General features: G+C 40.2%; 1 long non-coding RNA gene across 1 annotated transcript in view; it reads right to left on the reverse strand.

The window, feature by feature from the left end:
- LOC110142972 (uncharacterized) overlaps nt 1–16,168 on the reverse strand; it is a 484,405-nt gene that overhangs the window by 259,296 nt on the left and 208,941 nt on the right. The gene's annotated exons all lie outside the window — the stretch shown is intronic.

Raw genomic sequence — 16,168 nt, forward strand, 5'->3', positions numbered from 1 at the left:
CTGAGCCACATTTCTTGATCCTTGGACTCTGTTTTAATAATGCAGGCTACCTCATATAATACACCAGCTGCATCAGGTGTAGGCTCCATACCCAGGTTTGCTATCATCTGTTCTTCATAACCCCATCCCAGTCCAAGAGACACCCCCTCAGGTATCAAGAGGGTCCAGGCTGATGTGCACAATTGTGGCCAACACTGAATCAGCTCAGCTGGTTGGGTCATGTCCTATAAGTTAACCCTCCAAGGATACCTTTTTCCTTCTTCCCTGACACTCTCACCTCCATTAGCTTTAAGAGCACCATCAAAAGAGGAATATTCAAACCTAGCATAGCTGGCCAACATTTTGGAAGTGAAAAGAAAAGTGCTAATATAAGGCATATCAATGCCAACCAAAGAGTAGATAAAATAAAATTAAAGGTATAAGATCAGTAAGGAAAAAATACTTCTCATAATTTGCAGATGCAAATTTTTATGCCTTTGTTTTAAAAAGCTAATGTAAAAAAATAGAACAAATTATATGAACAATATATAAGCCAAAAGTCTGTTTTTTGCACGTTTATTATTCCTAATTTTCAAGCACATTGAAGGTCAATTAGGAAATTGATAGGCCCATATCCTGAAGATTAAAAGAGAAAAATACTGACACACTTGCTATTACAGTCACCAGAAAGAAGAACTCAGTAATCACTGCTCAAAGTAAATGTCCATATTAACATGATAAGATAGAAGGCTCATGAAAAAGGTGTCCTTCTTTTCACATCTCGAATAATGGATGAAATGAAATCTTCATTTGCAACATAACAACAGATATATATTAAAATGTTTCATATGTCAAAATAGAAGTATCATCTGTAAAACTCAGATAAAAATGCTATCTACTATTAATTCATACAAGTTCACAACTTAACCAGATTTAATAAATTAGTAGTATTAATAGTATATTCATTAAATACTCTTAAAAGTAAAATTATTAAGGGATATATATATATCCCCTTCATGGATCACTGCCTTGTGACCCAATTCCCAAGAAGGGCGGTACTAAAGAATATACAAACCATCAGACAATTGCACTCATCTCCCATGTTATTAAGGTCGTGTTTAAAATCTTGCAGGCTAGGCTTTAGCATTACTTGAGCCAAAAATTTCCAGATGTCCAAGGTGGGTTTAGAAAAGGCAGAGGAGCCAGAGATCAAATTGCCAACATCCGCTGAATCATAGAGAAAGCAAGGGAATTTCAGGAAAACATGTACCTCTGTTTCATTGACTAAGCTAAAGCCTTCGACTGTGTGAGTCATAACAAACTGTGGAAAGCTCTTAAAGAGATGAGAATACCAGACCATCTTACCTGTCTCCTGAGAAACCTGTGTGTGTGCCAAGAAGCAACAGTTAGAACCCTGTATGGAACAACTGACTGGCTCAGGATTGAGAAAGGAGTACAAAAAGGCTGTCTGCTATCACCCTGTTTATTTAACTTATACGCTAAGCACATGATGAGAAATGTCAGGCTGGATGAATTACAAGCTGGAATCAAGATAGGCAGAAGAAACATCAACAACCTCAGATATGCGGATGACACCACCCTAATGGCAGAAAGCAAAGAGGAACTAAAGAACTTTTTGATGAGGATGAAGGAGGAGAGTGAAAAATCTGGCTTAAGACTAAATATTTAAAAAAAAAAAAAAAACTAAAAAACAAAAAACAAGATCATGACATCCAATCCCATTCCGTTCAGTTCAGTTCAGTTCAGTCACTCAGTCGTGTCCAACTCTTTGCAACCCCATGAATCACAGCACGCCAGGCCTCCCTGTCCATCACCAACTCCCAGACTTTACTCAAACCCATGCCCATAGAGTCAGTGATGCCATCCAGCCATCTCATCCTCTGTCGTCCCCTTCTCCTCCTGCCCCCAATCCCTCCCAGCATCAGGGTCTTTTCAAATGAGTCAACTCTTTGCATCAGGTGTCCAAAGTACTAGAGTTTCAGCTTCAGTATCAGTCTTTCCAATGAACACCCAGGACTGATCTCCTTTAGGATGGACTAGTTGGATCTCCTTGCAGTCCAAGGGACTCTCAAGAGCCTTCTCCATAATAGTTCAAAAACATCAATTTCTCAGCACTCAGCTTTCTTCACAGTCCAACTCTCACATCCATACATGACCACTGGAAAAACCATAGCCTTGACTAGACGGACCTTTGTTGGCAAAGTAATGTCTCTGCTTTTTAATATGCTATCTAGGTTGGCCATAACTTTCCTTCCAAGGAGTAAGCATCTTTTAATTTCATGGCTGCAATCACCATCTGCAGTGATTTTGAAGCCCAAAAAAATAAAGTCTGACGCTGTTTCCACTGTCTCCCTATCTATTTCCCATGAAGTGATGGGACCAGATGCCATGATCTTAGTTTTCTGAATGTTGAGCTTTAAACCAACTTTTTCACTCTCCTGTTTCACTTTCATCAAGAGGCTTTTTAGTTCCTCTTCACTTTCTGCCATAAGGGTGGTGTCATCTGCATATCTGAGGTTATTGATATTTCTCCTGGCAAATCTTGATTCCAGCTTGTGCTTCCTCCAGCCCAGCATTTTGGGGAATAGGTGGAAGCAGTGACAGATTTCCTCTTCTTAGGCTCTAGAATCACTGTGGATGGTGACTGCAGCCATGAAATCAGAAGATGATTGCTTTGTGGCAGAAAAGCTATGACAAATCTAGTCAGTGTGTTGAAAAGCAGAGCCATCACTCTGCCACACTCTATACGGACAAAGGTCCATATAGTCAAGGATATGGTTTTCCCAGTAATCACGTACAGTTGTTAGAGCTGGACTGTAAAAAAGGTAGAGCACCAAAGAATTGATGCCTCTGAACTGGGAGTAGGAGAAGACTCCTGAGAGTCCCTTGGACAGCAAAGAGATCAAACCAGTCAACCCTAAAGGAAATCAACCCTGAATATTCATTGGAAGGACTGATGCTGAAGCTGAAGCTCCAGTATTTTGGTCACCTGATGCCAAGGGCTGACTCATTGGAAAAGTCCCTGATGCTGGGAAAGATTGAGGGCAGAAGGAGAAGAGGGTATCAGAGGATGAGATGGCTGGATGGCATCTCCAATGGACACGAACTTGGGCAAACTCCTAGGAGATAGTGAGGGATGGAGATGTCTGGCATGCTGCAGTCCATGGGGTCACAAGAGTCAGATACAACTGGGCAACTGAACAACAACAACATAGGTGTGTGTGTGTGTGACACACACTCATACATATATTCTACAGGAGATGACCAACCTAATGTCTACAAAATACAAACTGATTAAAGATTTAGAGGAAAAAAGTCCCCAAATAAAACCTCCATTTTGATCATATTACATGTCAAGAATTCTGGGGAAAGTAAATCATACCTCTTGCCATCAGTAAATAAACATATTGGAAATTTGGCTTTGAATGGAACTAAAGGAATCCATCTTTCAATCAACCATTCATTCAGGAAAACTTTATTGAGTGTCTACCAAAATATCTGGCACAAGGTTAGCTAATAGAGATATAAGTGAATTCAGTGAATGCACCTGTAAGTTGAAAGAGATGTTCCCTGTCCTGCTCTCCCATTATCAGCTGACCTATTGAGAACTATAAAACAGGAAACGGCCTATAGACAAGGAAGAGGAGAACAAGAACAGGATGTGTAAGTGCTGAGGCAAAATACATAGGCAGAGGATCTAAAAGGAAATTTCTGTCATGCATTAATGACACGCACTCTGGGATTTACTCAAAGTTTTAAAACGAGCAGTAATGTGATCTTATCTTTGTTTTAGAATATTCAGGAAATAGGGTTGGGGTCAGGGTCAAACCTGGTATCAAGTAGGTGAATAATGAGCTGTCACTGTCTTCAAGAGGAAAATGTAAGGTGCTTTTTTCTATAGCAGGGGTAGTGGGAATACGCAAACATGAGAAGACTCCAGCAATATTTAAGAGTTAGTCTCCAGTGGATTAAATGATTGAGTAGATATAAGGAATGAAGAGAGGGAAAAAGCAAAAATGATGCTTCACTTCATCTCCCTAAAGCCCAGTGTTCTTATCCATAACGTGAATTTATTATTGTTACAGTATACAAGTCCCTCTGTGTCTGGGGAAATGGTTCCAGGTTAGTTAGTGAGATACTAAAATCAGTAGATGTTCAAGTCCCTTAATAAAATGGCAAAGTATAGTCATCCCTTGGTATCTGCATTTTCACCCTTGTAGATCAAACCAATCATGGCACTCATGGATGCAGTGGAACTACTGTACATGGCCGTGTTGTTAGCAGGATCAAGCAGAAACAATGAAAATAAAATAAACTGTGCAAATGGACAAGCTCTACATAAATGTTTTTAAGAACCACAACCAAAATGGTGTTCAGGGAAAATTTTTCTTTTTTGAATCTCAATTCCTTCATCTACAAAAATGGAAAAATGAGGGTACCTTCCAGCTCTATCGCATCTTGACTCTATGGCACTTTTCTTAACAAGGTGAAATAATTCATCCATTTCCTTGAGATGAGATGTAAAGACAGGCTAGTAACTTCCATTACTATTTCACAGATGAGCTTTTAATTCTACTCTGTGCTTTAATATGTGGTAGGCATTCTTCCAGCAAAGAATCTTCACAGTGTTCTTCTCTCTGCCAGGTCTGGGCATGAGAATGTGATTAAGATTTGGTTCCTAGAAATGAGCTGCTTATAGTGTAAGATGTCTTTGTATCACTCAAATGTAATAGATGGTTTTTCCTCCCTCTGCCTTGCAAAATGAAGGCCAGCCAGGCTTCCTTACAATCGCTCAGATAAATGCCCTAGAAAAAGCAGTAGTCTTCCTTCCTAGCCTATTCATATCTGTCTTAGTTCCCAAGGATGGCAGCAGGATCTAGGACTAAATTAACAAACTTCAACAAAATGTATAGAAAACCAAATTCATTGATTATATGCTTAGCAGCCATAGACATTATAGTTGTATTTCAAATTTGACCAATTAATCCCTCGTTGATTTACCCAGAATTAGTAAATAGAAAAAACAAGCTCACCACTCACAGCCGTGGCCTTAACATAGAAATGATTCTAAAGCAATTCAGAGACCAAGAACCCTGCAGTTGTTCCCCCTCTTCCCTTCTCAGCTTTAGGCTGGTCTTGAGCCTTGGAGGATCCCTCATCCTCCTTGGCTTACCTTCTTCTCAAGTGTTTAAGAAAATACAATACACAAAATATTACATTTGCTTAGCATTTTACCACAGCATTTTACCTGATGCCCTGTGATCAGGAAAAAATACAAGTCTCTGGGCATCTTTTCTGGCTGAAAATTATAGTTGTCTGCATTCAGATCACTCTTAAAAGCGTTAGTTTCATACTTTAGTTTCAGCTGAAGTTTAAAAGCCACCAACTATTCTTTTCTTTGCAACTATCACTTGGTTACCAACTGTACTGAGAAAGGTACAATCTCTAAAGGATAGGAAAAACCTTCTTATTATATTTGGAAAAAGATGAGAGCAAAAAGTATTAAAGAAAACTAATTGGTATTCCAGCCAACCAGAATAATTCAGAGATAGATGTTTAAAAATATATATAAATGTAAAGCAGAATTGAGGGAAATGACTATTCTAATCTTGTTCTATTTTTTTTTAAAGGACAACATCCGTTCCAATTTTTTTCCAAGTATAGAGTTCCTTATTGTTTCCAGCTCATTAACTTCCCTCTATCTCTCCCAGAACAACACATCTCACCAGTGCTTTGCATATGGGAGGCGTAAACAAAACCATGACATTTTAAGGCATAGATCCCATGGGGCCTTCAAGAAGTTTATATTTCACTGGAAACTCTGAGAATCTTTTGCCCAGCTAAAACGAACATCTGCTTCCTCTTAGCAACTTTAAATACACTTTGATCCTGACGTCTTTGGTATCACCCACACAATGTATTTGAGGTTTTCCTGAGTAAAATGGGAGAGCAGAGTGACATTTGAGTTGGGGGCAAAGTGCCACTTTCCAGGAGACATTTAACTAAAGCTTTTGTCAGGAATCAGAGAAAAAACAAAACAAAACAAAAACAAAAAACCGGTGGGGATTGGGCATTTAGAGCTGCTAATTCTTGGTTCTTCCTTAGAACCCTTGTTCTGCAATAACACTCAGCGTCTATGTAGCATTTTCAAAACATTAAACAAATTACTCTTTAACCAAACCTTTGTCAGGAAGTCAATTAGGTAGAATATAATTTATAGATGGAAAACCAAGGAATGAGCAGGCTTAATTAGAATTCAGATGTATATTCCATGCTTCCCTCTCCCCAGACCACCAAGAGTTTCCATATGTCAGCATGACTTCAGTCAAGATCATCTAGGGAATTACTTTGCAATAATTGTCTCATTCAAATTTAAAATGATCCACTAACTACATTACTTCGGGTTCCTTTATTTATTATTATTCGTTCTTCCCAAAAGTACCTACTAAGTGTAGAGTAACAGTTTAGACAGTGTAGTTCATTTTTACTAAACTAAATATTAATCTAGCCCAGGGATCAGAAAACTATAGCCCATGGACCATACATTTTGTAAATAAAGTTGCACCCATTTGTTTAAATACCATCTATGGCTGCTTTTGTACTGTCACAGCTGTGTTGAGATTGATGGTGGATTCATAATTGTGAGAGACTGTATGGCTCATCAGCCCAAAATATTTACCAGAACTGGTGTCCCAATCCCTCTTCTAGTTCAGTGATTTCTGAACACCTTTTCTAGCTGCATATGGATCTCCTAAGAACCTGGCTAAAGGTTCTTGGGTAAAAACCTTCACCCAAGAGATTCTGATTCAGTAGGTCAGTAGTAGGGGCACATAGGAATTTGTACTTTTAAAAACCTCTTTCAGGTGACTGGATTGTATAACTCCATTTGAGGAATGCTGTTCTAGGTGATACATTTAAGGGTATTCAAGAGACAGAATTTTTTTTTTTTTAAATGGGAGAAGTGCCTATAGGATGAGATTAAGGAAAAGCTTCTTAGAGACGGTAATTATCTGCAAGTTTAGACCAATTTGGATCGGTCGAGAGAAAATCCAGAATTTATTCCAGGAGAAAATAGTATGAGCCAAGAAATGGAGATGGGAAAGAACAAGGATGAGTGAAGGGTACAGTAAGGAAATAGGTCTAAGCAAAGACAGGGTATCACTGAGGAGTCAGGAAAGACAGAATTTCATTTGTATAGAGCTGGGAATTAGAGCAATAGATGCCTTTGAAGGGTACTGAAAAACACCTCAACCTAAATGAATAGTTCAAGATCTGCAAGTTGCAATAGAGGTGAGCCAGCTAAGCATTTCTTCCAATCTGATAAATAATGGAAGAATTTATAATAATAATGTGAGGTAGGGTCAGGGTACAGAGTTAACACCTCAGAATTTGAACCTACAACTTTAATTGCAGGTCATCAAATTTTAACATGCAAAAAAAATAATAATAATAAAATAACATGCATCAGCAACACTTATATGGCTTGCTATAATAACTCAGAAAGCTGGGCTTTACCTCCAGAGTTCCTGATTCAATAGGTCTGGGACAGCACCTGAGAATCTGTCTTTGTTAATAGCAAGTCCCCAGATGATACTAACAGTGCTGGTCCAGGGACCACCTTTTGAGAACAACCACTGTAAACAAATGGGGCAAATGGCTGCAAAAGAGGAATCATGTAATGTGCCTGTAAGCAGGCTTTGCCACATTGAATCCCAAGTTCTATGGCTGATGAACAAATGCAAATGCACTAAAGTTCAAACTTCAGGTTTGAACTTCTAGAGGTAGCCACCAATTAGCATGGAAACCAGCTGAAATCACAAGATCATAAGTAATAATAGAGTTAATAATATAATAGGCCTTAGCTATCATTTAGTTCAATGCTTTATTTTCTAGACTAGATGGAAAACCTGAAAATCAAGAGGTTACATGGCTTAACTGCCCCGAGTTCCTAAAGGCAACTCCATGGTTTTGTTCTTCAGAATAAACCTACGTAATAAAAATGGGTGATATTTAATATTAAGCAAATAAAGTAAGATTTAATCTATGTCCCCTGGCTTTACTAAACCCCTTATATATGACAACAATACACGAATGCTGATCTTAGTAATTATACCAGAATTGAAATCTTCATTGAAAGAAAACCCATATTTGCAGAAAAAGAGACAAATGATAAAACTACTACTCAAGATTAGAAATCATTCTGGGTCTTGATTATTTATTTCAAAATTTACTGCTGAATTATCTAGTGCTCTTAAAAGGCAAGTCTTCATATAACTAACACCAACTACATTTAGTTTTTGACTGTTTTGCTGAATTTCAAGCGCAAGAAAATTGAAGCTTGATTCAGGTTCAAGTCCTAGTTCTTGATTATGGGCAGGTAACAGCTGTCATTGATTGAAAGTGACATATGAGCAGAGATGCTTTTAGCTGCCTCTGGGCTCCCAGGACACTTAGAAATAATTCAGATATGGTTTCTTATCAGCTGGATATTAGCAGCCTGTAAATATGTATCCCCATTCAGCATAATGGGTTCTGACAGAATAAAAGCCACCTGGAAAACATTTAAATGTCCTTCTTCAAGAGGTGGTTTAGCTACTTTTTCTCCCAAGGGACAGCCAATCAACAATACATTATTTCAGTTTGTTAACATGTAGGATGTGTCAGGCTTTTGTTTGGTTTAACTTGGTTTTCTGTTTGCTTTCATTTGCTTACTCTGTGCTCTTCATTTACCTTTTAAATGCAGAGTCAAAAGGATCTGCTTTCTTGTAAGCCTCACATCAAATGTAGATAAAAATGAGTTAATCTCTAATGAAACAGAAAGCAAGTTATATAAAGGCAATTTCTTTCCAGGTTTTGGTTCTTGTTCATCTTATTATGTTCATCAACCAAATGGCTATTTATTCATATATCCATCCCCATATATTTAACACTGCTATGTGGAGGGCATTTTGAAAGATTTAGGAACCCCTCAAAGCCACCACCTTATAATTACTGGAAAAGGAGGAGGAACAAGTACTTACTATACCCACACCAGGCACAGTTTGAGTTTTAATTTCCCTTTTGTTCTGAACTGGTATAAGTCCTATACTCTGGGTTGTATCCTATACTCTGGGTTGACTAATTATTTTACAGATAAGATTTACTTTTCTATCACTTCCAAAGTGGTGAAATAAAGAATTTAATAATTTCTTTGCTTAAAAACTCTAGGTATGAGGTAAAAGAAGAGAGTGAAAAAGCTGGCTTAAAACTCAACATTCAAAAAATGAAGATCATGGCATCCAGTCCCATCATTTCATGGCAATAAATGGGAAACAATGGAAATAGTGAGAGACTTTGTTTTAAATTACTGCAGATGGTAACTGCAGCCACGAAATTAAAAGACACTTGCTCTTTGGAAGAAAAGCTATGACAAACCTATACAGTACATTAAAAAGCAGAGACAGTACTTTGTCAGCAAAGGTCCATATAGTCAAAGAATGGTTTTTCCAGTAGTCATGCATGGATGCAAGAGTTGAACCATAAAGAAGACTGAGCACCGAAGAATTGATGCTTTGGAACTGCAGTGTTGGAGAAGATTCTTGAGAGTCCCTTGGACTGAAAAGAGATCAAACCAATTAATCTAAAGGAAATCAGTCCTGAACATTCATTGGAGGGACTGATGCTGAAGCTAAAGCTCCAATACTTTGGCCACCCGATGTGAAGAGCTGACTCACTGGAAAAGATCCTGATGATGGGAAAGACTGAAGGCGAGAGGAGAAGGGGACGACAGAGAATGAGATGGTTGGATGGCATCACCGACTCGATGGACATGAGTTTCAGCAAGCTCCGTGAGACGGTGAAGAATAGAGAAGCCTGGCATGCTATAGTCCACGGGGTCGCAAAGTGTCAGACAGGACTTAGCGACTGAACAACAACTACAGAGTTAAACACAATTTTCCTCAGCCTGTATCTTGAGAAACTCTCTTCTCTGATATTTTTTCCAAGCTTATTCTTACTTGAATGAACCAGTCTTCAAGTCAGACCCATCTATGCACTAACTCCTAAGCGTGTGTCAGGAGTACCTTTGTTATTGTCAGCTCTCCTTTAGCCTGGAATAAGCTCCACTTCCACAAAGACTGAGTCCTTCCAAGACCAACTTAAAGTCCTGCCTCTGTTGAGCTCCTTTGGGAAACTAAGCAACCCACAAAAAGATCTTTCTCCCTACTCCCAGATTTTATTTTCTAGGGTTCCAAAATCATTGCAGATGATGACTGGAGTGATGAAATTAAAAGACGCTTGCTCCTTGGAAGGAAAAGTTATGACAAACCTAGACAGCATATTAAAAAGCAGAGATATATAATTTTTCTGACAAAAATCCATATAGTCAAAGCTATGGTTTTTCCAGTAGTCATGTGTCAATGTGAGAGTTGGATTATAAAGAAGGCTGAGCACCGAAGAATTGATGCTTTTGAATTGTGGTGCTTGAGAAGACTATTGAGAATTCCTTGTAGTGCGAGGAGATCAAATCAGTCAATCTTAAAGGAAATCAACCCTAAATATTTATCAGAAGGACTGATGCTGAAACTGAAACTCCAGTATTTCGGCCACCAGATGCAAAGAGCCAACTCATTGGAAAAGACCCTAATGCTGGGAAAGATTGAGGGCAAGAGGAGAATGGGGAAGCAGAGGATGAGATGGTTAGATAGCTTGACTGACTCAACAGACATGAATTTGAGCAAACTCCAAGAGATAGTGAAGGACAGGGAAGCCTGGCATGCTGCAGTCCATGGGATCAAAAAGAGTTGGACATGATTTAGCGACTGAGCAACAATTCCCAGGACACCAACGTTTTACACCATTCATTTGACACATCAAATTCTGTCTTATATTATAAATTATTGTTTTAAAATATGTGCACTATAAGCTCTTTGGGACAAATAATAAAGCATACATTTTCTTGTATACCTCATAGGACTTAACAAATTATTAAGTAGTCAGATTTGCTTCAGTGGGAGGAGGGTGATCTCAGAAATACTTATAGTAATTAATGATCAGTGTTAAAGAATATGTGCTGGGAATTTTCTCTAGCAGAAAGGGTCCAATCAACTAAAAACCAAAAAATCAAAACCTTGAATTACTGAGATTAAGTGAAAGGTAATCCTAAGTGCAAATGTATGTGTGTTGTGTGCTCAGTCATGCCTGACTCTTTGCAACCCCATGGACTGTATCCCCCAGGCTTCTCTGTCCATGAGATTTCCCAGGCAAGAATATTGGAGTGGGTTACCATTTCCTCCTTCAGGGGATCTTCCCAACCCAGGGATTGAACACATGTCTCTTCCATCTTCTGCACTGGCAGGAGAATTCTTTACCACTGCACCACCTGGGAAGCCCAGGTGAGTTACTAGAGTTAGGTATTTACAAGGTTGACAAAATTTCTGAAGTCATTATAGTTAAATTTTAAAGGTTTTAGTTTTTGGTTTTTGTAAGTAGCTTAGAGTAGCTTTAACCTAATGTTATAAAAGGCAGGTTCACAGTAAATAGTTTATTCTTCAAAGAACTTTATAAATCTTTACTAATTAATTAACTCATTAATCACTAGCTAAACTAGCAAGTTGGAAAGAAGATTGCAAGAAGAAAAGCAAACAGAGCAGTAGCAATCTAAAAACCTAACCATATTTTAGAGAGTTGAAGCAAGAATTGTCATGCATTTGGTGATGTATTGGGGTTGCAATTTTCATTGTCATTGTCTTTGGTTTTTTGGTGTGGAGAGAGTTTATCTGGCTTTGATATTCAGCAAGACAGTGTCTTGCTGTCTTGCTGAATATAGCCTGTTTTTACAAATAGCTCACAGTGTCAGTTTTTCACACACTGGATGCGAGGGCTTTTCATTTTGCATGGCAGAATGGGATACAAAGAAACCATCACATACTGCTCTTTATGCTGAAGCACGAAAATGTACTCCAACAAACATGTAGGAGGAAGATGCTGGGAAGAGGGAGGGATAGAAGAGATGATTCAAAAGAGCAATTCCCGGTTTTAGTAAATGAATCAAATCCTAGAATTAGAAAGAAAATACTCAAACTGGAAGCTAAATATGTTTGACAATCTTAAACCGAAGATAATGGCAACTTATAAAATTGAGGCTTAAGACAAAATCCACATTCCCTCGACTTATATTTTGAAGGGCATCTATCCAGATGGTTTCTAATAATTCTGGTCTTCAGATAAACAGGGAATCGTGACTGGGTGTAGGGCAGTCTCAGGGTAACGCATGGTTCCACCAATTTACTCACCCTGAAAGCAATTTTAAAATCAATTCAATACTTCCTAGATAGGTTGACATCACCCTGCTCAAATCAGAGTGGAGGACTGAAGCGCTGGCTTTGTGCTCATTAAAATTCTGTGTGCTACATATGCAGGAGCTGGTGCCTATTTTCAGGATGACCATAAAACAAAGTAATAAGTGTTCTTGTCTCTGGGGCCAAGGTGGAGAAAGCAGAAAGCAGTCATGTGGGATGAGGGGAAGGGAGAAGGGAAGCATGTAATCTGTTAATGTTTACCAAATTCTATCAATAAAATTAAGTGTCAGCCATATACAGTTAATAAAGCATCCAAAACACAGAAATGAATTCAAGAGGACTCCAAGAAATCTAATCTGAGGGAAACCAGCCAGGAAGGTAGCGACAGACAATTTAATCTGGGGAAAATGACTTTACACCAAGGAAATTGAAAACACCATTCTCAGTTCTTCTTTTATGAGTTTCATTGGTAGTTCTTCTTCTCACAACCCATTCATAAAGGAAAATAGCTCTTACCCATCCTGGTGCTATTTACATAAACACAGAACCTAGTTCTTTCAGATGTATTTTATATGTATGTGTATGTATGTATATATAGTGTGTATGCATACATACACAGCTACATACACAAATATATGTATAAATATATATCTAACAGGACCCCCGGATCACGACTGCCATGATACAGGGACACTCTGAGACATGGCTTTGCCATGACCCTGAATCTGGGGGTTGCCTCTGCTTTGAAGGAGTGAGGCAGGGTGGTCATCTGGAGCACTGAGTTTTATGGATCTGTGGGAGCAAGGCTGCTATCTTCTCCCGACATAAGATGCACCTTTTGTACAACTGTGTTACTCAGGTAGGCCTGCAGAAACCCTGTGGCTTGTCCTCCAGTGAATGGAGTAAAACTTTGCAAAAGGGAAGCTCCCCCACGGACAGACAGAGAGACATCTCAGAACACTCTCAGAGAAATGCATGCCCCGTGCATTCTCCAGTCCCACCTGATGGGGAAAAGCCGCTGTCCACTGACCAAGAAAAAGTGACCTCAAATTCAGAACAGGAGAGTCATCCTGTTTTTGACCATCCCATATCAAGCATTCTTTCAACAGACAAACCTAACTCCAAATGTTATCCAAAACTCTAAATGAGGTTCCTGGCGTTTCTTCTTCTTTTAGCCTACTCTTCACATATACATACCAGGCCAGTGGGACAACGCATGAGGTAAAAAGCAAGATTTTTATTCTAAGAAGGGCAGGCTGACCTTTCAGAGTTCACCCCAACATAAATGTGCAGTCTCTCATCTCTCTAGAACAGAACTCAGTGTTCAAAGGCAGTGAAGAACTGCCTGGAGACTCAGCTGTCCTCTCCTGCTGGGTCAAGGAGAAGAAAAGATGGGAGAGCTCTTCCAGGAGGAGTTGGCACTGTGCCCACTCAGCAAGGGAAGGAACCTGCCACCTCTTCGCCCACGTCCTCTATTTTCAGAGACAACCTGGTTTCAGTTCTCTGCTGGAGGCGGTGGCCTGGCCCAGAGCAGCCAGGAGGAGGGGACCTCCTGCAGGTTGGAATGTGTGGGGATGGGCAGTACACCGTGAGAATGCATGCCACAGAGTACAGAGCAGGAAACACCCTCGGCCCTTTGTCTTCCTGGCACAGCTTACCTCTCCCTTTGAAATGGCATAAGGACCACACCCAGTGGGTCGGGCACAGCAGAGTTCCCTGGGACCCAGGGAACAAAGGAGCTCTCTCTCTCACACCAACTGAGATCAAATCTCAGCACTGCCACTTTCCCAGCTCTGTGACCTGGAGCAAGTCACTGAGCCCCTCTATGCTTCAGCTGCCTCCTCTCCAAACTGGAATAGTGGCAGTCCCTCCTTCACCTAGAACACCTAGAAATACTGAATGAGGCAAACTTCAAAGGGCCAAGGCAAGTGTCTAGACCACCGTGAACATGTGTTAGTGTTAGGGATTACAAGTAAACATCTATCCCACCAGACTTCCCATGGACCTGCTCTTGGAGGGAAGAGCAAAAGAGGACCAGGATACCGCACTCCTCATCCCACCTGCTGGGCCCTGGCAGAGGCAGATCAGGTGGGGCTGGCACTGCCTTCAGATCTCACTCCCAGCTGCCCCTGCGTTTGTTCTCTGCAGTGAATGGAAGCAGAGTGTCGGCTCCCTCAGCTGACAGGCACAGACATCTCGTTACCCTGAAACAGCCTAATTAAGAGCTATAAAAGGAGGAACTGGCGCTGAGGAAGAACCTGGTCCACTTACTGAATACATGAATTCAGGTTCTGGAAACACTGTTTGGAATGGAATGCTGGGCTTTATTTATCAATACCATGAGACAGAAAATGCAACCAACTGAGGCTTCATTCTTCACCGTGAACTCCCACTGGCTATAAATAAAACACCCACTCCCCATAAATAAAACACCCACTCCCCAGAGAGATACGCCAGTGAGCTGCAACCTGCTTGCCGGGCACCACAGCTGTGGGGGAACTGACCAGGGCACCAGACACATCTGCGTGCGAACCTGAAACTGCAATGAAACAGGTGTTCCTGCAACTCAGACTAAAGACTCAAGTCTAGGGAAGAATGTATGAAGGCTACTTCTCTAAGCACGTATTTTCCAAACCAAAAATCAAAACCTCATCTATCAGAGAGGACTTTATTTTTTAATTGGAGGAAAATTGCTTTACAATGTTGTGATGGTTTCTGCCATACAAGGCGAGCTAGCCATAATTATACATATACCCCCTTCCTCTTGAGCCTCCCTCTCCTCCCCCACCCCACCCCTCGGGGTCATCACAGACCACCAGGCTGCACTCCCCGTGTTACACAGCAACTTCCCACCAGCTATCTATTTTACACAGGATATTGCATATATGTTGAAGCTACCCTCTCCATTCGTCCCACTGTCTCCTTCCCCCACTGGGTCCACAAGTCCTTTACCTCTGTGTCTCCATTCCTGCCTTTCAAATAGGTGTATCAATACCGTTTTGCTAGATTCCATGTCACAGAGGATTTTTGCATAGCTTCTGGGACTGCCCTTAGTCAATCTTTAAGATCATAGTTTGAATGCCAAACTATTGACCTTTGAGGACTATGAGGGGAAAATGGGACAGAATATTTGGCTAACCTGAAAATTTCAGGCACTCTACCATACACATTCACTTGGCAAGGAGGTAAAAGGCAGCAAATACGAAAATACTTTTCAAGTCGAAACACATTAATCATTTACCAGGGTGACCCCTTGTCCTTATCTAGATCTGAATAGCAGAGAGAAGCTAGAGCAGGACCCTGAGTTTCCACGGTGACTCCCAGAGCACCAGTGCTCAGGGGTAGAACTGACAAAGAAAGTCACAGCTCAAAAGGGACAGCCATCTACATACCTAATTCTATTCTCCTTTTCATCCCAGGTCACCCAGAAGGACAGAACATCCCTTGAGTGCCTGTGCTCTATTTCATGCGCCCTGGGGTTAGAAACAAGGGTGATATTCTCCTTACCCCAACAGAGTTCTGTCTAAAAAATTACTATAGCATAATAGTAGGTGGGCTTGGTGTCAGTCTGGATTCAAATCTAATGAACTGGGTAACCTCTCTAAGCCTTAGTTTCAGCATCAATAAAATGGGAAAAACAACCAGCACGTCACTCACTGGAATCATTGTGATGACATAAGAAACAACTTGGCTTATGCTAAAAATTCAATAAATGTTAACTACTGTTGCTGGGAAAAAAAAAATATGTGGTGGTTCATATCATCATATCAGCACCAACTATATGCAATTAATATCTTCTAGTGCTTTCCTGGGGCTTCCCAGGTGACTCAGTGGTTAAAAAAAAAAAATCCACCTGCCAATGATGGAGACCTGGGTTCCATCCCTGAGTT

The sequence above is a fragment of the Odocoileus virginianus genome, chromosome 4, assembly GCF_023699985.2.
Source record: "Odocoileus virginianus isolate 20LAN1187 ecotype Illinois chromosome 4, Ovbor_1.2, whole genome shotgun sequence".
NCBI lineage: Eukaryota > Metazoa > Chordata > Mammalia > Artiodactyla > Cervidae > Odocoileus > Odocoileus virginianus.